The following is a 24,572-nucleotide window of genomic DNA, read 5'->3' as shown; positions in this document are numbered from 1 at the left end:
TGCAGGGGTTTTTGACATTAAGCCGAAAAACACTGCTGACCCCTGCTTAAGGCATCCCAGAGCCACATGCTTTCTTCACTACACTCCTACCATGCTTGCTGCGGTCTCACACCTTATAGATCTTCCTTAGTCATTGTAGCCTGGGTGAACCCAGGGGTGGCCCTGCCTGCCAGTCAAAGGGATGATGGTGGTCAGGCAGGGTGCTGAGGGGGAGGCCTGCCACCTGGGAGCAGTTCCTTCTCCTCTCTACAGAGCCAGGCTGAGAGCAACTACTTAAATATATACAAACTTATTGCTACAATAAATAATTAAATAAGGAACATTAAATATTTACAGTAAAATTAATATTTGACACCACATATAATAACCTGCAAATCAACATGTTATACCACTTCTAGAGACTATAAAAACATAAACCAGGTGACTCACAGCATACACAATAATTAACCTCCCCCGCATGAAACGAGCATTAACACTTTGGAACAGGTAAGTCAAGGTATCAACACAATAAACACATATGAGTATCAACTTCAGTAACCCAGGAAGTTGAGATAGCAACATCATAGACATACACAGGTGACAATATAGGTATGTTCTGGTAATAGACAATAAACACATATAGGCAATAAAAATAGATAAACCCATAGAAACTCCCTTAAGGCGTGCCCATAACTATATTAACCTCTACAGTACAAAACAGCGATCACAAAATATGGGGGCACGCTCAGCCCCCGCTTTTGGGCCCCAGGATGTGGACACGCCCCCTCCCACAATGGAGGCGGCAGACCCTCCTCCCCCAAGCCCACCTCCCCTGTGGGACCCGCTTCCCCAGCAACTCATGCTCCCGCTCTGAAGCGGCCAAGGCTCGTCCACTGGGGGCCAGTCCTGCGAGGGCCTCTATCCAGCAGCACCTCCGCTCCTCTTGATGTCCTGGTGCCTCGCACTGGGCACCCAGTGCTTCCGCAGGAGCCAAGCCCTTACTGGCTCCAGTTCCCCAGCCTCACACCAGGGGGTCTTCCCTTTCCCGGGCCCTGCTCTGGGTACTGTATACCTGGTCAGTGGGGCAGTTTGTGTTGCAGTTGGTGGGCTCCTTTAGTTTAATGTGGAGCCACACTGTGGGGCTCCGGTTACTCAGCCTAGAGCCAGGGCTAACTTGAGCTGCTCCCAGGCCCAGTCCTGAGCTGCTCCCAGGGCCAGCTCTCTGTGTGCGGGTCTGCACACCATGTGGGGCCCAAGCAGCCTCGAGCTGCTCCCAAGGCCAGCTTTCTGTGCGCTGATCCACACACTGGCTACCCAGCTGCTTGCCAGGTTCGCAGGCTCAAGCAGCTCCTAGAGCCTGATCACCGTGCGCCAATCAACGCACCATCAAGGCTCAGGTGGAGTCCCCAGAGCTCCTCTCTCCTCGCCGTCCATTGTTGCATCTCTCTCTCCACCATGCCAAGCATGCTGTCCTTTTATATGCTTGCCACACACGCTCTCCTTTATACACTTCAGGGGCTCCACCCCCGAAGTCCTCCGGACCTGGCAGGGCACAGCCTCAAACCATGTCCAGACTGCTCCCGGCCCCTGTCCCTTCCGGGAAAGGGCATGACCTTGCTTCCCTGGCTTGCTTCTGATTGGCGGATGGGCTCCACCAATCGGAATTGCAGAATCTCAAGCCCAGGACTCATCCAGAGCTCAAGAGGTAAGTCTGCTACATGGTGTTGCTACTTACTGTTCTGAAGGCAAGGATTTTTTTGTGATATATTTATTGAACCAGGTGTACAGTTGTATAGTTTTGTACTACTTAATATACAATATAACAAATAATGCACAGTTCAGAGGGGTTCTATTTGTTTTTGCTTCAATCTCAAACTGGATAATATTGACACACCACACTATTGGCACCCCTGCAACAAGGATCCAGAAGGCTCCTGTTATTTGAGGAGGGAAGAGCAGGAGGAGATAATTATAAAGAAAATAGGCAGTCAGGGGGACAAAACATAGGCAAGGAATGCATACTGCAGAGTAGGTTACCTTACAGCAGTCCAGCAGGGTTGAGGCTAGCTGGGGAGATTGGATATTCCAGCAGCAGCAGTGAACTACTATGGGGTAAAGCCAGCAAGTTTAATGAGAATGCACCTGTGTGTAGCTGGGGACGTCACCTGACCACAAAGGGGCAATGCCTGGGAGATACAGGCCCAGGGCTGAGCCAAAGCAGTCAGTCTGGCCCTGCTGGCTGGAGGGAAAAGAGTTCTTAAGCTGAGAGGACTCCTGGGAGGTCTTTTGAGCTGTTGCAGGGTCCTGCAAGTAAGGCTAGGATGGCTTATAGGGATAAAAAACCAGAGTGGGGCAGTTTGTGTTGCAGTTGGTGAGCTTATGATTTTGTTTATAGTTTAAACTAGTGGACCAGATGGGACTAGAAAGGGGAGAAATGGAGGTCCCAGAGCACCATGGAAGTATGTGAGGCTGTAGCTTGCCGAAGCAGGGTGCAAAGCTGTAGTAAAGCTAAGAGGGAGGGCAAGACTCAGGGCCAAAGCCCCACCAGTAGAGAAAGCTGTGGAGATAGAGACAGGGCCAAAGGCCCAGCACCTGTGAAAGGCAAAGCCAGGGTCAGGACCCACAGCCCACAAAGGGCAGAGAAAGGGCTAGAGAGCCCATAGCTCAAAGACCGGCCAAGTTTGGGAGACAGGGGACCCACAGCCCTTCAGGGATGGAGATAAGAGCCTAAGAGAGCGAGGCTGCCTCTGGATGCTTAGCTGCTGAGCTGGTGGGTGTTGTAGATGGTCTGTGGTGGCTTTGCATGGCAAAACAACAGGTTGAGTTTTGAGGGGACATTGTAGAGGGGAGGAAGGTTGAGTTGTTGAAAAAACTGGTAGGATTGCTGAAAGAAGATTAGTAATGGTGTGTGCATCTCTTCAGGCGGCCCCTACGTTCGAGGGTCATGTGGCAGGGAGCAAAATAAGTGCTTGTTTAAAAAAGTCAGGGGGACCCCAGTAAAGGATGCAGTGATGCAAAGTGAAGGGCTTAGCTTCCTGTGCTGGAAAGAATGAGAAGGCAGCTCTGCCTTCTATTGTTAGAGATGCAATAGAGCACTTTCTCTGCTTTCCACAATAACATCCCCTCCAGACATGCATAACATTTGTGAAATATATGGAGTTTGGTAGAGATTGTGTGAAACCTTAACAGTATCCTCAACCTCTTGCCTTGCTAGTGCCATGCTACTTCTATACATGTACATGTGTATCTTAATCAAGTGTATTTACAGCTAAAAGACTATGCTTGGTATCAGGAAAACATGCCCAGATAGAATGTGTTGAATTCTCTCTCAACACACAATGACAAAATCCTGTGTGATATACCTTATGCAGGGCTGTGGTATAGTGCTGTCTACTGTGCCTTTTAACAGACTATGAAAGCTGTAACATCAAGCAGGGCATTGATAACACTGAGACAAACTAATTTAAATGGAGCCTAGTTATCACAGTACTCAAACACATTTCCATTAGGTTTCATTGTTTGAATTGTATGTACCAAAAAGAGGCAAGACCGTACAGAGCCTGCCTGTCCCTGCTTCCTTTCAGATGCTCCTAAGTAGCATAAAGAGTGATGAATAAAGGGGGGTGGGGCAGCCTTGGGCACTCAAAGGGGTTGCAAGAACAGTAACTGCTACCAGTATCCCAGTTTCTGTTGCTGCCCCTGCTGCCAGTGCCATGCAGGGCATATGTTCTGCTGGTTATGCCCTGCTCCAAACCTAGAAACAACTTTGTTAGGCCATTCTAGTATTTACATTTTCAGTTGCTGTCACGTCTCCGGTATGCCTGAGGGTAGCCAGTAGAGACGACCATTGAGTGGCTTCACTGGTAGACTTCATTCTTCAAAACGTGTGGAAGTGGATGGTAGGGCATGCTCAGTGGTGCCCTGGCTCACCTAGGCTGTCACCATGCTGTAGGCATGCCCTATGAAGCCTAAGTCATAGAGAGTACATATATGAACAGCCTGCTAAGTCCTGACCAAATATACGTCAGTGTGAAACAGAGGTCTACCCACATAAATGCCAGTCAGCCCTAACCTAATGCTAATAACCTAATACACTAACAGGGGCATAGAAAATGTATTGCTAACAGGGGCATAGGAAACGGTGCTGTGTAGATGCTTATTTCAGTGTGCATAAACTAGGCCTAAGACCAACTAAATGGCCTTTATAGAAAAGTACTTGAACTGGGACGTAAATAGTAAATCTCTTGTTTGGAGTGGACCAGGGAATAATAAAACTTGGCTTAAAAAGTAAACAGGATGGGGTCCAAAGCAGGAACCCAGAAACTCTTCAGAAACAAGGGTATCAAACTCATTCCACGCCTGATCTGGGGCAGGCCAGATCCATGCAGCAAGCAGTGGTTGCAGTGACACCAGCAGTGGAGGTGACAAAGGCAGCACAAGTTGCAGTGGTAGCAGGGTAAGTGGCTGTGGGATACGCAGCTGCAAGGCAAGCAGGTTTCAGCACGGTCCTCACTTGCCTCCCCTGCTGCAAACTGCCATATCCAGTTGGGCTCCTGGCCCCAGATCTGAGACTAACCCAGATTCCCTGTCCAAGATGGAATGTCTTCACAGGCCAGATGTGGTCCTCAGGCCATACTTTTGACCCCCTTCCCCCCCCCCCCCCGTTCTAAAAGAAAAGTATCATGTTAGACTGAGGCAAAAGTTTGAAAAGTACTTAGTTGTGCCACACTTCCACAACTGGGACCAATTTAAAACTGAAGATGTATTATACTTGGTATGCAGAAAACACACACGCTTTGGCAAGCCCCTTTGAGTCTGAGGCTTTCCAAAGCATATCCCAAATCCATCTGGAACTAGACCCTGCTCACTACCTGTGCACAGACAAGCTAATTGGCTTTCTCTTAAGAGTGCTAACATTGACTATTGGTTACTTTCAAATCAAACATTGCCCTTATAGCATGGAAACCACATCCTTAAAGCAATATGAAACAAACATGAAACCTTTTATGTAAGACCTTTAGTAGGCCCAGTCAGATTAATCCTACCCCTGTCCAGGGATTCCAAAATGCTTGTCCTTAAATACCATCATAAATTCCAAAATGGCAACTGTTTGACACAGTTCCCATAGACTTTACATAAACGTTGTATCAGCCTTTTTCCACCTTGCCTGCTCTCCTTTTCCAATTTTCAAGTGAAGATAGCAATAAATATTTGTGTACAGGTTTCCCTCACCAACCACCATTTTGCAAACCATGGTTTTGAGTATCCACATTTAATAGTCTATATACGCTTTTGGCTACCTACGCTTTTGGCTACCATGGTATACAGTTTTGAGTAATCACGGTTTTCCATGGCCGTGCATCAGCCTGCCATCTGCCATTTTTCCCATAAGCCTTTTGTCTTACCAACCATGGTTTTGCCAACCACAGGAACTTTCAGGAACCTGACCCCTGTGGTTGGGCAGGGAAACCTGTACAAAAGAGGTGGGTATCTTGGGAGCAATGGACCTTTATTCTGGTAACAGCCAGTGCTGTAGTTAAGCCAATTGCAGATAGCATGTACTATAAGACAAAAGAAAATTAATACAATGTATATCTAAATTATCTATGCCATTTTTTTAAAATCTCTTTCTCAAGCTTTGGCTGTTCACTTCTCAGCACAACACTTGAACCTAGTAATTGTTCATGTACTTGGATGAGAACAGCTGAAGCCAATTATTTTTCCTATTTCTTAAAGTCCTTGTAACTTATTTTTCTCTCAATCTCTTGGAAATTGTGAGTTCTTTGTAACAACAAGCCTAAAACTGGAACACTGATGGAGAAAACTTATTTAAACAAGCCAAGCAGGAGTACACAGTCAAAAGAGCTCCTACCTAGATTTCTTTTTGGTGGGATTTGGCTTATTTTCCTGCACTTCATTGTTTTATACCCTCTAAAGCATGGAATGAGAGGCTTCTACACAGAAATAACTTCTTATTTTGTACATGCACTTTTATGTCAGCAGTTATATTTTGGCACATTTTATAGTCCAACCTGTCTGCATCTACACATTACCTTTAATATTATATACAGTATACTTGGTCTACAGTTTTTTGCCTTTAACATAACAGGAAGTTGAGTGAGGACACTTCTCTAGATCATTGCCCAAATATTTTACTTTACACATATCAGTGTTTTTTATTTGTCAGAAAGTTCTATTCTCTCCTACATATATTTTCTTTGGAGATCATGCTTAAATCACAGTTTTGGTATACTTTTCTGCAGATAATCACGGTGGGTTCACCATTTTGTGGACTATTTAACTGGCTGGCTGCCTCTGCCATGGAGTATGTCAAAAAGGCAAATCTAAGCTGGTCCAAATCACATTTGTATCTGACCATCACACAAACAGGAGCACATTTATCCTGAACCATGGAAGGATTATGACCCCTCTTTTACAGATGGGGATCTGAGGGAGTAAGGACAGTATTTTCACAGGTTTGCGTCTCTTGATGTTCACTGGGGATGTAGGTGATTAAAATGCACTTGAATGCTTTTGAAAAACATCACCCTTAATTATTTGTTTCAGGTCATATGTAAAGGCTATGGAAAAGCCAGAGATAGAACCCTGATGGAGTGTGATGACCTTTCCTTTCTAATCTTTCTGCCGTTACAGATTTAGACGTGCACACAGGGTGGCTGTTTGTTTCTTATAAGCTCCCTGCTAAAGAAATTTACCTGTGCAAAATATGTTTGCATTCAATTTACATGTGTCATTTGCATTTTGTCCTAACAGTCGTCACTGACAAGTAACAATGTGGGAAACGTGGAGTTTTACTTGTGTACAGAGGCATTATAAAGCAGTTCTGCATGCTTCACAGTGGTAACACAGGGAGTGGCAACAGTAGCCAATAGAGATGGCAAGGTAGAGCTAGGGGAAGAGGCTGCAGATACCCACTGGATCAACTCCAAATTGGAGCTTGATCCCCCAACCCCAATCCAACAGCTAACACCTGTTGGTTTAGGAAGGTCTGTCCAACTCATGGTGCTTTCTGTGAAGTGCCATGAGTTAAACTGGGGGCCGCACTTTTGTCTGTGCCTTTAGTTATAGTACGGTTTGTATATTTAAAGAGAGATGGCACACTTTGAAAATATGGTACCAAACTAGTATCTTCCATATTTAAAATGAAGGACTCACCGAAATAAAATGTTCTCAGCCACAAAATTAAAAAATGCAGATGAGAAATTCCATGTTGAATCTTGAGGATAGTTTTCCTCAGACTATGCTGAAATCTGGATAAATGAAGCAGGTTAAAGTTGGAAATTAATGGTGCTATTGGCATTTATACAGAAGAATTAAATAACGAAGGTTGGTCTCAGACACTAGGCCACAGTGAGGACATTATGAAGGGTGCTGTATCTACAAAGTAGTTCCCCCTTATAAGTTGTTGTAAAATAACCATATGGATAAAGCACCTCTTGGAAACTCTGAGGGCATTTTTACACATTTTTACATATGCAAGTGCTGCAGCACTGGGCGCTTTGAAAAAGGCCTGATGCTGTGACACTTGTAGTTGTATAAGCGGCAAAATGCCCATCAGCGCTGAGAAAATGGTAGCTACACACTTTTGAACTAAAACACATAGAAGGTGCTTTAGTTCAAAAGCGCACTGCTGCCATTTTCTGTATGCAGATTAATCGAGTTTGCTCCAAAGTGGCAGATCTCCGGCACATCACAGGACCAAAAAGTATGTGTATAAATGCCCTTAGGTTACCACTGTGAAAATGTTAAATGTTGTAACCTGTAACCATTGTGTACACCAGCTATGAAAGTAGCTAGTCATGGACATCTCACTTGGTGATAGGAATCTTTCTGTATTTCATATCACATGTCTAACAATGTTTGTTGGGGAGCAGAGAAGTTTTACAAAGCCTTAGCTGGTTTAATTATGCCCTGACATTTTTTAGACAGGAGTTTGTATCATGTACAGTAGATCTTGGGGTCTACTTTCTCACAGTAATGGTTTAGTTTTGTGTTTTATAATCTATAATGGAATAAGAGATAGGAATATGATTTTAATGCTACCACCATGAATAGGAAAAGCACAATGAAAACTTCAGGGGAAAAAATGATGACAAAAATATTTGAGATTCTCAAATGCATTCAGTGTTTTGTTTCCTTTTCATTCTTGCAACAAATTCAAACTTGCTCAAGCTCTGAGGTGTGGGGATGCTGTTTCCATGTTTCCAGAAGTAAAATCTTTGAAAGCAACATCTTTCATCTAGCAAGGTATGTATGCAGAAAGTGGATTAGAGATGAAGAAGCAAGCAGTGTTTTAGAGCCAGGACCATACCAGGCTGAAAAGATGGCTCAGAAGTTAACCCTCAGCTCTGGATTCAGTTCCTTGCTCAGCCACAGGCTGTGTGGCTTTGGGCAAATAAGTTTATCTCTGTGCCTCGGTTGCACTTCTGTAATATGGCTGTGGAGTCATTTCACAGATGTTTGGCAGGAATTCAGAAGGTCTGATTGAAAGTAAGTAGATCGAATTAATGCTAGTGTATGAGTCCAGCCATTTGACTGACTCTTGTGTCTTGGGTCAGAGTATTTGAACAGACATCTCTTGAGATTAGCAGTTCTTCTGTAGTTTTTATACACATCTTGTATGGAACCAGGGAATGGGCCCTATCCATTTTTGGATGACCAGGAGCTAAAACTGTAAAAAGAGCTCAGATGAGGGATTCAATTCTGAAACTTCTCCACCCCCAAATTTGGAAAAAGCTCCACTTCTGAGGTCTAGTATTGATAGACTAACACAACTTTTTGTTTTGTTTTTTTTAATGAAAATTCTTCCAAGACAGACTCCTGGTGCAGAAAACAGGTCAATAACTACCATCTTAACTAGCTGGCAGTGGCAGGTCTTACACGTAAAGAGAGCATCTGCTTGTTGCAGAGTACGTGATAAAATGCTAACAGCATCTGACTGAAACAGTTGAGAACTAAAAGGATCCAGGTAATAATGGAGCTATGCCAAATCAAAGAAAAGTTATTTTTGCTTTTTTCCTCTAAACGCACTCCTACGGGACTCAGGACTTGGAGCTTTTCCATTTATTTCTCAGTGAATGACTTATCCGAAGAGAGAAGCTATAAAACAAGGACATATGGTGTAGTTCACAAAGGCCATGCCTGTACTGTAAACTTACCCTTCCTAGTGACAGTGCCCTCAAAGATGGTGGGCTGCCTGCTAAACCAGAAGCCATGTAGTGATGTCTATATGGGCAGAGTTGGGGTAGGCTTATTAACCCTGTTACTTAGCACTACTAATTAGCTCACCCCAGCACCATACAGAGCTGTACAGCTTCTGGCTTAGGAGGCAGCCTACCCAGAGCTGTCTAATGCACTGACAGGCTGGGCACAATAAGTTAACCATATACACACAGCTACAGAATTAGGGTATAAAAAGAAGGAGAGGGAAAAGATACTTAAAATGTCACATGCTAAATCAGGAAAGGATGGATTAGGACTATAAAGTGGGTGGTATATTTAAATGTTATGACTATCTCTTGACATGCCTATATGGTAAAACTGATCATCAAATATAGACTAAGGAATAAATCTCCTACACAGCATATTGGCAGGGAGCTCAAACTCTCCATCCGTCCTCTGGAGCAGTTAGTGTGAATCATTTGTTAAACTGAGATGGATGGATCCCAGATAATTAATTTCATATGATTACAGTGGGGGGCTGTTGGACCTTGGCATATCTTTTCTTCTGTCTCTAATCTGAATGAAATCTGTTCTGAAGGTGTTATGGGCAACAGGGACAAAATGTTTGGGGGTGACTTGGAGTAAAGAGTAGATGAGCATATTAAAGTATTATTTCCATTTTTATTTTCAAGCACAGTTTGGAAGTACAACAAATGGCTTAAATTAGACTTCAGCATTATAATTAATGGTCAGGCATACAGTTAAGAGCTGGCAATGCTGGAGTGGAGATCAGTGATGGAAAGCTGACTGAAAGACTGAGGTTTAAGAGGGGATCCAAAGCAGAATAATGCCACTTGTCATGTCTTAAGAAAAGGCTGCTCTAGAACTTGTACACTACAAAAAGCCATGATGTTGCATCTGGAAGATGAAAGGCATAAATGATGATTTAATGCAGTAGTATAACAAGCAATGAGTGACCAGAGCACTACTAGCCCCAGGTGTTTGGGAGTCCTGAGACTCGAAAATGCTTCATATTGTATGTGTTACTATATTCCTCCTCACAGATAGACTGATCCCAGATGCACTTCTGTCCGAAACATAGTGATTAACATGAGAAAAGGTAGACTTGAGTCCACTCGCGTGACTTGAGATGTATAGGCCTGTGAGGACACCTAATGATGATGCTAGGTTACTATGCCAGTGGTCACAGGTCATGACTCGGAGCTTCCCTGTTCCTTACCCATTGGCCAAGAGACTAGTTATCTCAGAGAAATGGGTGAGTCTGAACTGTATAAAATTCCTCCACGCAAAGGAATAGGTGCAGGAATCTGGATGGATTCTGAGGGGCCTCAGACTTCACCACCTGGTAGTGAGTATATCTTTGTAGTGTCTGCTGTATGTAGCTGTCATTAATATTTTTGTCTGATTGCTAATACCCCAGTCTAGAGGTCCCAGTTGTAATCTACTGCACTAGTTGCTATAAAGACATGTAGGAGACAGTCCTGTCCCAACTGTCTTCCAGAGAGGAAACGAGAGACAGATATTGCACATGTACAGTATAATGAGGTGACAAGGCCAAGGTCACACAGGAAGTCAGTGGAAGAGCTGAGGATAGAACTTGGGCCATCCATGCCCTAATCTAATGCCCTGTCCACATGGCCACAAAAGCACACCTGATACTTCCTATTTGTGTTAAAACGTTCTTGAATTGAGGACTTAAAAGTCAAGTTGGAGCCAGGAACTGGAGACTGGGAATCCTACTGCATCCAAACAAGCTTCTGGAGAAACGTGTACCTTTGCTACAGAGATGAGGGCCATGGGCCAGAAACCTAATTCTCAAGAAAAAGACTTGGGTAGATGTGATATCTGCTATTAGACCAACTTAGGAGTTGGAAAAATTGTTCTTTGCAAGCTTTCAGGCACAAACACCCTTCTTCACGTAAAGGGAGAGTCTTCTGGTGTTTTGTGCGCTCTCCTGGGTGGAATAGAAGTCAAAATGCAGGTCTGTGAAAATGCAAATGTGTGGTAGTGAGGATCAGAGGCCATGGGAGACAATAGGTGTGAGACAGGTAGCTGGGGGGAGGGGGAGAGGGGGAATGTTGAACTGGTGATAGAATGTAGCTGGTAAAATACAGACAGGCTACCTGGGGTTATCAGATGGTAATGTCTATATTTGTACCCAGTAGATTTATTAAGTGAAGTTCATAGGCTTGTCTACAAAAGATGTTTTGTGAATTCCCTTTGAGGATTAGAACTGAGCAACTGGAGAGAGAGTGGCTGTCTTGTGGGAAGTGTGCACCCACAGGTAATTGTGTATTTGTCTTGTGTGTTCGTTCTGGCGTGCAGTTGTTGTTTGGTTTCTCCTACATATTTTCCATCAGGGCATTTAGTGCACTGGATGAGATGCATTACATTTCTGGAGGTGCAGGTGTAAGATGCAGGAATGGTGATGGTTCTGTTGTGGGGTGTAGTTCACTGGCGATGTGTAGAGGTGCATGCAGGTGCACGTGTACCACCTGAGATTGGCGGTGCACCTGCCGAGATTGGCCACTACTGATGCTGCTGGCAGTGCCAGTGGGAGATTGACACTTGCCACCTCACCTCACTGTTGACAGTGTCTGTAGGCAGTCACCGATGCCACTGGCCACCGCCAACACTGCCAGTGGCATCTGTGGGTTGTCACTAATTGCCAGTTGGCTCTTGCCATCCCCCTCCCCCTTCTCGCTGCTGACACTGCCACGGCTGCCTGCAGAAGCTACCAACTTGCTGTTGCCATGTTGCTGCTGCTCCCTCCTGTGGGTGGTCAGCCTGCCTCCCCAGCCTCAGGAGGCACACAACGTTCGTGGTGTATTGTGGGAGTGGTGAAGATATATTGGCAGGTTTAACATTTTTTGTCCCAGCATGGTCTGGATCCGTTCAGTGTGCTTTGGGCCGTAGGAAATTTGCTTCTGGTGTTGAGGTTCAGTGCTTGTTTAAAGGCCAGGATGGGTGGTTCTGGGAAGATCACTTTAAGAATTGTGTCTGCTTCTATTATGGGTTGCAATTGTTTGAGGAGTTTCCATATAGGTTCTAGGGAAGGATGGTATGTCATAACTAATGGTGTGCGATTTATGGAGATGTTCTTTTTTTGCACTGCAGAAATTAATCCATTTTCAACAACACTTCATCCTGTGACAACATTGAGGAAAAGATTAACACAAAAAAAAATCAGATTGGACACCTCACAAAGAAGGAAATTCAAACCTCGACCACTGTGTTGACTGCCTCATACCTATTGTCTCCCACGGCCTCTGATCCTCACTGCCAAGCATTTGCATTTTCACAGACCTGCATTTTGGCTTCTGTTCCATCCAGGAGAGCACACAAAACACCAGCAGACTCCCCCTGTGCCTGAAGAAGGGTGCCTGTGCCCAAAAGCTTGCAAAGAGCAATTTTTCCAATTATTTAGTTGGTCTAATAATAGATATCACATTTACCTAAAGAACCTCGTCTGCCAACATACAGCATTGTATTCATGTGAAACCATGGCAACAATGGTCACTTTTGTTCAAAACTGTGGCTGGCAGTGGTTTGGGGCTGTGAACTATAGGCTCACAATCCCTGGGAGAGGAAACATTGAAGACAGGAGGAAATCCACCTATTGGTTAGATTAGGCATTCTGTTGTTTAATGGTCTGGCTGTGGGAATGAATCGCATTCTTATGCACCTTACTCTCCCCAGTTCCTATGTGGGGAACTTAGGTGTTTAACTTGTGGCTAGCTGACTGTTGTTAATCCCCATTCTAGGTATACAGCTCCTTGTGTTCATTGCATAGGGATCTTAGGTGCCTAACTTGAATTCTGCTTCTGAACCTGGGCTTTGAGCATGCCTGTAGACATGCCAGGAGGCTGCTCCGATGTGCTGTAATTACAGCATGTCAGAGCAAACTTGATTAATGGAGTCTGCTGGAGTGGGCTAATTAGAGTGCTCCAGCCAGCCTCTGCATCTTGTGTATCAGTGTCCTCACATTTCAAAATGTGCTCAAAATGAAGCACATGGATGCTGATATACGAGATGCTGTGGGTGCTTTAATTAGAGCTGCTCTACTTAAAGTGCCCCCACGCTAGCCCCACCCCCAGAGCATGTGTAAAAATGCCCTGAAAATCTGTTGTGGATCTAAATCCCTCTCTGGATTTAGGTCATGTGCCTTCAGTAAAATGCTTGGATGCTTCATTTAATTGTGAATTAAAATAATTTCCCCATTGAAGGGTATGTTGGATGTTGCATACAAACTTCATCCGTCCATTGGACATAAGCAGAGAGAAGTATTATTAGCATTTTTGCCACAAATGTCTTCATGCTTCACTTAGAAATGGGAACTATTTAAAAACCAGCTGTGAATACAGATTTAATGATGTTGTTATAATTACTGTACCAGAGAAGATGGTTCATTTTAGAAGGGGAAAGTAGTTACCAATACAGCATGTCTCATAAAAAAAAGACTTTAATTAAGTTGAAAGGCAGAATATAATAAGAGTATATTTAATGTAGGTGTGCTGTACCAAAGATCACCAAGACTGACAGGGAGATTAGACTGGTTGTGGTTTCCACGTCATTGTGATTCTTTATTTTAGCACTTAGCTTGTTTTATGATGTATGTTTTATTTTACTAGCTCAAGTACAGAAAACCATGGAAAGTTCTCAGCTATTTTTTGATAAGCTTTTCATTCACAAAGATCAGTTTAATAGTGCAAGCTTTTAGGAGGGGTGGAAGGCCCTTAAACTAATGGAAATGACCTAGTTTCTACCACAGTTCTCCTGACTGCATTTGAATGCTGGGTCTATCTCTTCATCTGCATGACTCCCATTTGACAACAGTTACCTAAACAGTGTTACACATGGTTATTTTACTAATCTAGTGGGCAAAAAAACACTTCAGACTTCTGCCCGAAGCGGAACGTGAATTCTTCTCATCTTGTTTTTGGTTTGTTAACTAATGAACTAGTGATTAGGTGATCTCCCTCTGCTTCTGTGATTGACAGTGTCACCATGAGCTGGCAATGTGGTCTGGCAAACTGTGGAACTGCTGTGTTAGATGGCAGGCTTCCCTCTCTGAAGCTTCAACAGCTTTTCCCTATGGCTCTAATCCCAGCCTCAGGCTTCCTTTCCCAAATGAATCCCCTGGCATATTCCTTCTCTCTCTTTCCCACTGCAATTCCTAGCAACTTCCTTGAATGTTCCCTGGAATCAGAAACAGAACTCATGGCAGAGGTGATATCTTTTATTAGACCAAACAGATATTTGCAAATAAAAATTTCTTTTTCCAAATACCTAGTTGGTCTAATAAAAGATATCACCTCTGCCATGAGCTCTGATTCCTTTTGCCTCTAAACCAATGTGGCTACAACCTGGATTCCTTAAACATTTCCTCTTTTTTCTGCTACATGAACACTCCTGACAGCATAGCTCTGTAATTCCACTCCTCACCAGATCCCTCTGGTCGACTCCCCAAAAACCACGCCGGCAGTGATTCTGCTTCTTGTTTCAAGCTGCTCTTCTCCCCAAAATGTCTCGTTGCTCTCCTGAAATTGTAAAGAACCATTCACTGTAATATTTGGATACTGCTAATGGTTCTTTCACTCCATAAAAGGTGGAATCTCTACATTAGGCCTGAAACCCATTCATAGGGTCTTATGAGGATCTCACTTTGCTTTTACATCTGTTCATATTTGCTCGGTGAATAAATAAGGGCCTCTCCTAAGCACTAAATACACTTAAACAAAAGTGCTGTGAAATCTAGTATTCCTAAAATTGCAAATGGCGTCCTACTTGAGCGTGAATGGCCATGAGGACAGAAATTCAGACTTTTTAAATAAAATAATGCAAGCAAAGACTTCTGGCTTTCAGTTCTGAGCAGTCCTCAGGTGAATTAACCTGCAATCCAATTAGTGGTCATGTATATTAATTTAAGCGAACATGTTGGAGAATATTGATTACATTTCCTAACCTACTTGAGCTCTCTCCCGCTCACCTGGTTTAGAAAACAGATGATTTAATTTATATTGCTGAATCAGTAGCTGTTGCAAGAGGCAGTAAAGTCTCTGTGAATATTGACTAAGCATCAGTCAGCAAAGAACCATCAGTGGGAAGAGCAGCATGTGCTTACAGGACTGTACATACTAATCAGCTTTCCTAAACAACCCAGTCCACAAATCTGGCTAGCATGCGTGAGTTCATTAGTATCTACAATGTGGAAGAACTATGACCATTTTAAAAGCAGAAGGGGGGATAATTTGATCTCATTTTGTACTATCACTTTGAACCTACCCTACCAATATTTCTGACCCACTCAGGAACTGCTTCAGTTTCTCCCTCTTTTTTTTTTGTTTTTGGACCCCAGATTCAGCTTTTTCCAGAATGCAGGCAGCAATGCCAGATGAGTGGTACAGTTATTCTGTACCAGATTTAAGAGCCTTTAGTGTGATGATGACCTTTTGAACAAAAGAACCATATGGTCTGTCTCATGCATTTTCTACCAGATTTGGAATTGGATTGTCTTTTTGGGTCCTAAGCAGTTACTATGTTTTACTTTAACAATAAATGAAATGATCATGGACTAAATCCTCAGTGCCTGAGTAAAAGCCCTGTTTAATGCAAGTGAAACACATCTGGTGAAAACTGAGTAAGTCTATCCATGCCTCTCAGGGGATTTGTGCGGATGTCACTGCTGAAGTGAGAAGGCAGGATTACCTTACAGCGAAGGCATTGGACCAGATCTTAGCAGGTCAGCTCCAGCTCTGCCACAGGCTTCTGTAGGCCGCAGCAGAAGCGCTCATGGCACAGCCCTGTCAGCTTCCAACAGATCTGTGAATTCTGCTAAATACCTTGTCACACAAGGACACTGTTATGGGATGGGGTCCCCAGGGATGGCCATGACACCCCTAGGGCTCCATGCCAGTCTTGCCCACCAGGCATCCTTTTCCTCTCCTGCCACATCTTGTTGGTAGTTATAATAAATAGGGAGGCTGCCCTCCAGTTTGTGTGTGGACACAGTCCTGATGGACCCACTGAACACTGCGGGTTCTTGGACCCGTTTTGGGTCCTGCTCAAAATGGTTGCCTCGTGGGACACGGTCAGCCTTCTGGGCTAGATGCAGGGCTCCAAAACCACCTCTTTACCACACCCCAAGCCTCACAGATGGTGTTTTAAATGTTGCCTCCCTAGAGCCTTGCTATAGCTCACCTGGCTCTCCGCAGCCCTGTCTCTGCACCCACACTGGCACTGGGCTCTCCGCAGCCCCTTTGTCACCGTGCCTCCTGGCACTGGGGTCCCCACACTGTACTGGACCCCCAAGGAGGCCTCCACCTTCTCCAATAGCCTTGGCCCAGTCCACCAGTCTACAAACAACAACCAAAATACAAGCCCCTGGGCTATAACATAATACAAGCAGGTCAGGGTGTGCTCTGTCCCTTTAAAAGAGTCAAGTTGCCCCCCAGCACTAAGTGCCTTGTAGGCCAGGGTACCTGGTGAGCTCCTGGAGCCCCATTAGCCCTGTATGCTGCATATCAGGCAGCCACAGCATCTCTGGGCAATTCTTCCCTGGAAGCTGCTGCCAGAGAGCTGACCCATGCTGATCTCAGCCTGGGGGTTTCATATACCTGGGCCCTGCCTCTTCCAATCAGCTGACCCTTGTTAGCCAGCTAATTCCCTTGTTAGCCGGCTGCCATAGTAACCTGCACCTGTGGGGTTTCTGTCTGGCTCTTGGGGCCCTCTCCCTAGGCAGTTTCTGCTCTTAAAGGAGCAACCACCTTAGTGCCCTGCGGCAGACATGAAAAAGGAAAGCTCAGATTTCTGTATGTCAGTTATTCTCTCAGGGCCTTAGTTACTGTTAATGGGAAAGGTGTGACAGGATGGATCGCTGTATATATGCCTGGTTTCTAATGCTCTAAAGCAAGGACGTCAAACTTGTTTAAGCGCCCAGAGGCTGAATCCAGACTGCAGGGCTTCCCAAGGCCCTGATCTGGACAGCAGGGCTTCCCACAGGTGCCAGCAGTAGTGTTAACTGCTGTTCACCTCCCTCCCCCACCCCCACCTTTCCACCTACCACTGATTTTAGTTGTTAGGGCTAACTTAAACCCCAATTTCAGTGGTGGTAAATGGGTGGGAGGGGTGAGTAGCATCAACTCCTCCGGTTCCAGAGCTTCGCTGAAATAGCAGCCCCCGTTGCCTCAGGGCTTAACACTGCCCTAGGGACTCCAGCAGCCATGGCAAGCTGTTTGCAGAAGTGAATGGTCCAGCCCATAAGAAACCCCTCCACAAGTTGCAGCTGGCCCATGGGACTTGCATTTGACACACTGCTCTGAGGCATCCATTGTCACAGATATATTATGGAGCTAGATGGACACTTGTGTGACAGTTTCTGGTCTGGCAGTTCCTGTGTTTTCATGTCATCCCCCACGGGTGATGTATGGGTAAGAATGCCGCCTTTCTTCCACCAGATCTTGTGTGTTTAGTTCATACTCACCCCTGAATAACTGTGCGCAGCACCTGGTATAACTGACCCCCAGGCTTGCTTGGCACTATTAAGAGCTGCCTTAAAATTAGTAATACAGCAACACAAATTTGATGTAAGGTGAGAATCAGCCTTTGTACGTATTTGCATAATGTCAGTGTGACTCTACAAATAGTAGGGAGGAGGAACACAGCAGCACAATCTGGGCCATGCCATGAATATTGTTTATAAAAAGTTTGTGGGGTCCTCCAGAGTGAATATTTCTTCAGTTTTATCAGTGAGCGTTTAAAACTTCAGGACTGCCTTACAATACCGCCCTTCTGATCTGTATGGCTGTGGGAAAGAAGAAGGCCTTCCTCTGAGAATTCAAAGAGCATCACTCATAGGGCTCATTCCACTTCTTCTGAGTTTATCAAACCTGCCATCAGCAGGAATCTCATTCTGCAATATGAGGAACAGCCAGGCCTGCTAGCCTTGTCCTGTACCATGTTGTTTTTGAGCCAGCTTTGAAGATGAGGTAGTGAATATCCATTCTCAACCACAGCTGGGGGCTGGTTGATCATGGCTGCTTGAAAATTTTTCAAAGATGGGAACATTTCCCCTGGCAACATCGTATCAACCACATGCTCTTGTATCAGGGTCCTTACAACAGTTTCAATGGCTTCCTACACAAAGTGAATCCTGCATCAAAAACTTTTGTTTTTTCTTAACTTGTGAAATGGTTTGTGTTTCACAAGTTTCCTTCAGAGTAGGGCACAATTAATTCTCTAGAAATTATTTAAACTGCATGCATTTTCATTAGCAGCACATGCAGGAAAGATTTCACAGAGGAAACTCTCTCCTTAAGTTAAGTGGCTAGTTCCACGCATTTTAAGATATTTTTGTTTAAAAAATGAAAAGTCACTGAGATGTCCAAGGACATCAGCTTTGTTTACAGTTATTTGCTAAGTTTATCCACTGGTGTGGTTTGTAATCTTGAGGCTTCATGTCCAAACACTTGAACCCCTTACCTGCTGACTGCTGTACCTTGGATTGCCTGGGACATCTTCTAGGTTCACAGCTTTTTAAAACGCCCCTGTTTTATTTTTAACTCTCACCCAAGAATGCAGGGGCATGGAGTGGAGTAACTATAGCTCCAGGGTCCTAAATTTGAGCCTTGCTCTGGACTCACACCTAAGGCTGCCCCCAAGAGGCCCAGCTCTAGAGGGGTCTGGTTGTCGAAGGCTAGGCATGATGCTAACCAGTGTATACTGTTAGGGCTCCTCTATGCATGTAGGCAAAGGCACGATGGGATCTAATGAGTGATCAACACAATTGTGCCTTCTGACATGCCACACATGCATTAAATCCCATCATGCCTTATCACCATTCAGGGGGAGCCTAGGATCATGATCCTGGGTTCTTACTGGCTCCTACAGCTGAGAGCTCATGGGGCAAGGCTTGGTGTGGCTCACAGTGGGGCAGCATTCCCTGCACTGCCTCCAGTGCAAGCCCTGCAGCTGATGTGGGCAGTCGAGCTGGCAGTGGAGGCAGTGCTGGGGATGCTGCCCCCACTACAAACATCATTGACTGTGAGGCTCAGTGGCAGCAATGTTCCCCCACGCTGACCCCACTGTGAGCCCCATAGTTCATGTCACTGCGGGACTGGCAACGGCAGCAGCAAGGAGAAAACAGCCACTATTATGAGCCCCACAGCTGAAGATGTTTGCCCCACTGTGAGCCCTGCATTTGGTGGGGGGCAGGAGGGAGGGGGCGGTGCAGAGCTGGCAGTGAGTGGTGCACCCATGTGGCTGGGAGCCCCTCAGTTGATGGGGTTCCCAGCCACGGAGGAGCACTTGGCTACATGCTCAATTAATGCTTCTAATGTGATTAGAACAAGCTACAAAGTTACTACCATTTTTGTGGAATCATTTTGTATCTTATTGCTTATTTTACAATGCTGTTAATTGGTTGAATGTGTAGCTGGGTGTGATTGCCAGGTAAATTATGCCTTAAATGTAACATGTAGAGGGGGCCTTAGTTCCAGAAACTGGTGGGTCTTAGCCATATTAACCTCCACAAGCATGCTCCTCATGCCATCTGTGTTACTTCAGAAACCCCCTTACCTGTATCTCACCTTGTTTCATTGCTTCCTTTGAATTCTTATTGGTGTCTTCACATGTTGGTATTTCTTAAGATGGAGTGGGCAAGTATTTGGGACCATAAGCTGCATAGGGAATTTTGCTGAGCTGTGGTGGGCCAGGCTGAGCTGTTGCAGGCTGAGCCCAGTGAGCTGTCTTCTCTCCTCCCCTCCCCAAACACACAACAACTCACCAAAACTTCAGCAGGTGGACAGCCTTGTTTGGGAGTGGGACTGGCTGACAAGGCTGAGGTCCCGGGGTGGGGTCATGGGGTGGTGACAGTGTGGAGCCAGAGTCTGGAGCACAGCCACAATCTGCTGCCCACATGCCTCTGTGATGGGTGTCGGTTCTGCAGGCAGGGGCATGCAGGGAGCAGATTGTGGCTCTCCCTCAGCTCTGTTCCCATGCTGTCATCATCCCAAGATCCCACGGTCTCTCTGGCCCTTGCCTGCTCATCTCACTCCCAGATGATACTCTCCAGCAGCCCACAGGCCCATCCCAGACATCCAGCCAAATGCCCTTCATGCCCCAGTGGTGAGTGCTGGGTGGATAGGCAAAGGTGCCCAGGCAGCAGGCTGGGTTCAGCATCAGTAGCCAGAAGGGGCTGCCAGGAAATGGAGTTTGACTACCGCACCATCCCAGCACTGCTGTGCATCCAAGTTCAGTGGGACCGACCACATGCACCACCACTCAGGCTGCCCTTTGCGCCTGGGCAGGGTGGGACCAAGGGACCTTCTGTGAACCAGACAAAATGCCTCAGAGGGCCAGATCCAGCCCACAGGCCATATTTTGCCCATCCCTGTCTTAAGCCAAAGGGTAAAAAAGAAGGCATATACACAGTGGAAGCAGGGGGAAGCTACCAAGGAGGAGTATACCTACTTGGCCCGCACTTATAGGGAGGCAGTTAGAAAGCCAAAGCAACTACAGAGCTGAGGCTGGCAACACAAATTAAAGACAACAAAAAGTCCTTAGGGAAGGCTCAGGGCAACATAGGACCCCTACTGAACAAGCAGGAGCAACTAGTGACAGACGGGGGAAACAAGTCTGAGCTTTTCAATGAGTTTTTTGCCTCAGTGTTCCTGAGCAAGGGTCAGGATAAGTCTCTTAACGGGTTCTTAGATGGGCATCAGAGGAACACCAGCCCACCAACTGTTGATGCTGACTTGGTGCAGAGTCACTTGGATGGACTGGATGTGTTGAAGTCAGCAGACCTGGACGAGCTGCATCCAAGAGTATACTGAAGGAATTGGCCAGTGTCATAGTAGAACCACTGGCACAGCTGTTTGAGTGCTCGTGGTGTTCGGGTCAGGTCCTGGAGGACTGGAAAAGGGCCAATGTGGTCTCTATTTTTAAGAAGGGGAGGAAGGAGGATCTGAGTATAGGCCAGTCAGTCCAACTTCCATCCTTGGAAAAGTCTTTGAAACGATTATTAAGGATCATATTTGTTGGAGTGCAGTAGGAAGAATAATGCAGCAGGGCAACCAGCATGGATTCCTAGCAGGTAGATCAGGCCTGACCAATCTGGTTTTATTTTATGACCAAGTCACAAAACAGTTAGACGCAGGAATAGAGGTGGATGTCATTTTCTTGGATTTTAGGCAGGCCTTCGATATGGTATCTCATCCCATTCTCATAAATAAATTAAGAGGCTGTGACAGATGTTTACATGGTCCGGTGGGTGGCAAATTGGCTTGGGGTGCGCACACCCAGGGAGTGGTAGAAGAGGGGTTGGTATCAACCTGGAAGGATGTGAGTAGTGGGGTCCCACAGGGCTTGGTCCTTGGAGCTGTACTCTTCAATATCTTCATCAGTGACTTGGATGTGGGTGTGAAGTGTACTCTGTCCAAATTTGCAGATGATACTAAATTGTGGGGTGAAGTGCACACTCCAGAGGGTAGGGAACGATTGCAGGCACACCTGGACAGGTTGGAAAAGTGGGAAGTACACAACAGGATGTAGTACAACAAAGACAAATTCAGAGTGCCGCACCTAGGGTGTAAAAATATCCAGCACACCTGCTGGCTGGGAAGTGACCCTCTCAGCAGCACAGAAGTGGAAAGGGATCTTGGAGTCATAGTGGACTCCAAGATGAACATGAGCCATCAATGTGATGAAATCATCAGCAAAGCTAACCACATTTTATCATGCATCAACAGATGCATAATAAATAGATCTGAGGAGGTGATACTTTCCCTCTATGTGGCTGCAGCTGGAGTATTATGTCCAGTTTTGGGTGCCGTACTCTTTCCTGCCCAGGCAGGGGGTCGGATTCGATGATCTGTTGAGGTTCCTTCCGACCCAGTATCTATGAATCTAGGAATCTAAGAGGTAGCAGTTTTCCCTGTTGTTTTATAGTATCCAGAAGTGTGCTAGGCACTGCATACAAAATACACAGATCACAGGGATCTGCTCTGAAGAGTTGACTTCTCAGTAATGGATTAAGCAGACCAAGGTAGAATAGACACTAGAAAGGGGAGAGGTAGAGAAGTACATGAATGACATGGGTATTACTATAAAATAGCTGACGCATACATATATGTTGGTGACTCCAACTTGTCTTGATAACAAAATATTATTGTTATATTTCATAGGCAGTACAAAAGAGTGAACTGAAAGAGGCAAAGGTGAAGAGTTGACAAAAATTCTGGAAAGGTTCCTTAAGTATAAGGGAAGACTAGAAAGAGTCATAGAAATATTTCTAAAATTAAAAACAGAAAAAGGCCATTGGTGGACTAGGCTGCTGGCACTGGTGGACTAGACTGGATGGCACAGAAAGATCAAAGATATTCAGGGGCTAAATGAAGAAGGGATTTAGAACATGATGATGAAGCTTGAATGTAGTGCACAATACAGTGGGGAACCAGTGAAGTGACTCAGAGACGTGAAGGGCAAGTTTGAATTTAGGCTGGAAATAGGTAGCGGGCCAGTGGTTGAAGTATGTCTGATTGCTGAACAGGTGTTTGAAGTTTTGGTCCATGGAAATCCAAGGAGATGAAGATGCTCTTCTATGCTTTCACCATAGAACCCCAAAAACCTACTAATATTAAAATCATTTCAGGTGGTGGGTTGCTTGGTTAATCTTAATTGCCTCTGCTCAGTTTTAGTCCTTGTTTCAATGAATCATTGTGTTTTGCAGATCATATTGCTCAGATCCAGACTCAGCTCTCTGTCTTCATGGCAGCAGAGCAGTGCCTTTTTGCTAATGCTAAACATTTCCTGCTTGAACTTTAGCCAGTGTTCAGGAGGCTACGGAGAAGATTTGGATTACAATCTCTCAATTATATCTATCTCCATTGGCTGGTAAAAAACAGTGAATTAAATACTGAGTGGTTGATGGATATTTTCAATATCTCCCTTCAAGAAAATAAGGTACCAGTAACCTCAGTAAGGCACAAGAGAGGTCACTGTCCCAGGAGCCATCTTTGGAATGGGCAATTTTGTCTGGTAGTGTGGGATCTCCAGTTTTGGAAAAAGTACAGGCGGAAAGGCTGTGGCAAGGGAATTCACGTGGTACCTGGCACCCTCAGATTTTCTCAACCATAGTCAATCTGGTTTGGGCCTAAGTTGGAAACTGAACAAGTGATGGATGAAAATTGTGTGTTCATGTTGATTCTTTTCAGTCTGTCAGTGATCTTCAGTGTTAGCCATGACTGTATATACCGGGGTGCTCAACCGCAGGCCAGATCCAGCCTGTGACACCATGTCATCTGGCCCCGCAGATCTCTCTGCAAGTCCAGAAATTTAGGGTGGGGGAAGGATGGTACTGCTCCTCTGCTGCCAAATTTCCAGACCCTAGGGCTAAGTATAGACAGTCAGAAAGCCCAAGGGTGAATTAATTCAATCTTCGCAGATTAGTCTAAACTGCATAGATTGAACCAATAAGCAAGTGATTCTAGAAATACAGCTACATGCCTGGAGTGGCTCAGGCCAACCAGAAGCCAGCGCTAGAGCATGCCCTCCCTCTACAGCTGGAGGAGACAGATTGGGCCAAGGCTAGTCTCCTCACCCTGCAAGAGGGGTTTTGCAGGGGAGTTACAAAGCATCGTGGGATGCTGAGGGACTGTGAGTTAACTTGAATCTAGAAGGGATCTGGGACAGAAGTTCAATAAACCGATTTAACCTAAATCAGGTAAGTCTGGTACTACATCCATCCAGATCTATCTTAAACCCATTTCAGCCATTTTGAAAATGGTTTATGTGCACTGAACTTCTGTTGTGTTACAGATTTGAACTGTTTTCTGATCACTTATACCAGTTTATGTGTCATTTCTGTCTCTAGCCGTGAAGAGATCCAAGGCCTGTAGTCTGCATCGGGCACCCAATCCTAATGCATAGGACCAGCATGGGTGGTACTGGGGCCCAGGTCCCAATCCCAGTGTGGGGAGCATGGGTGGCAGAGGCCCAGGGCCCAATCTTGGTATGTAGGGGGAAAGAAGAGCTGGTGCCAGGCCCCCAGGGCCTGATTGACAGCCTCTTGACGGGCCCCATGCTACTCATCTGACCCACAGGGTCAAAAAGTTGAGCACCACTGGTATATACTGTTAATGCTCCTTCTGTTCCAAGCAGAACTTAAGGCATCATTTGCGATTTTCTTAGTTCTTTTCCTTCTGAAAAAGCACAGCAGGTAGCATTGGGCAACTGCAATCTAATATGTGTACTAAGATAACTGACTCTATGTGACCTACTTGGTGTAGTAGAACCAATGATATGGTGCCTATTTGTAAGTATTGATTTGTGAACACTACATATCAATCTGTAAGCACCTAGAAAATAACAAAGTGATGAGTAACATCAGTGAC

This window comes from Crocodylus porosus, unplaced genomic scaffold (assembly GCF_001723895.1).
Source record: "Crocodylus porosus isolate Cpor-Errol unplaced genomic scaffold, CroPor_comp1, whole genome shotgun sequence".
Lineage (NCBI taxonomy): Eukaryota > Metazoa > Chordata > Crocodylia > Crocodylidae > Crocodylus > Crocodylus porosus.
The sequence above is the reverse complement of the archived record's forward strand: the minus strand, read 5'-3'. Positions refer to the sequence as shown.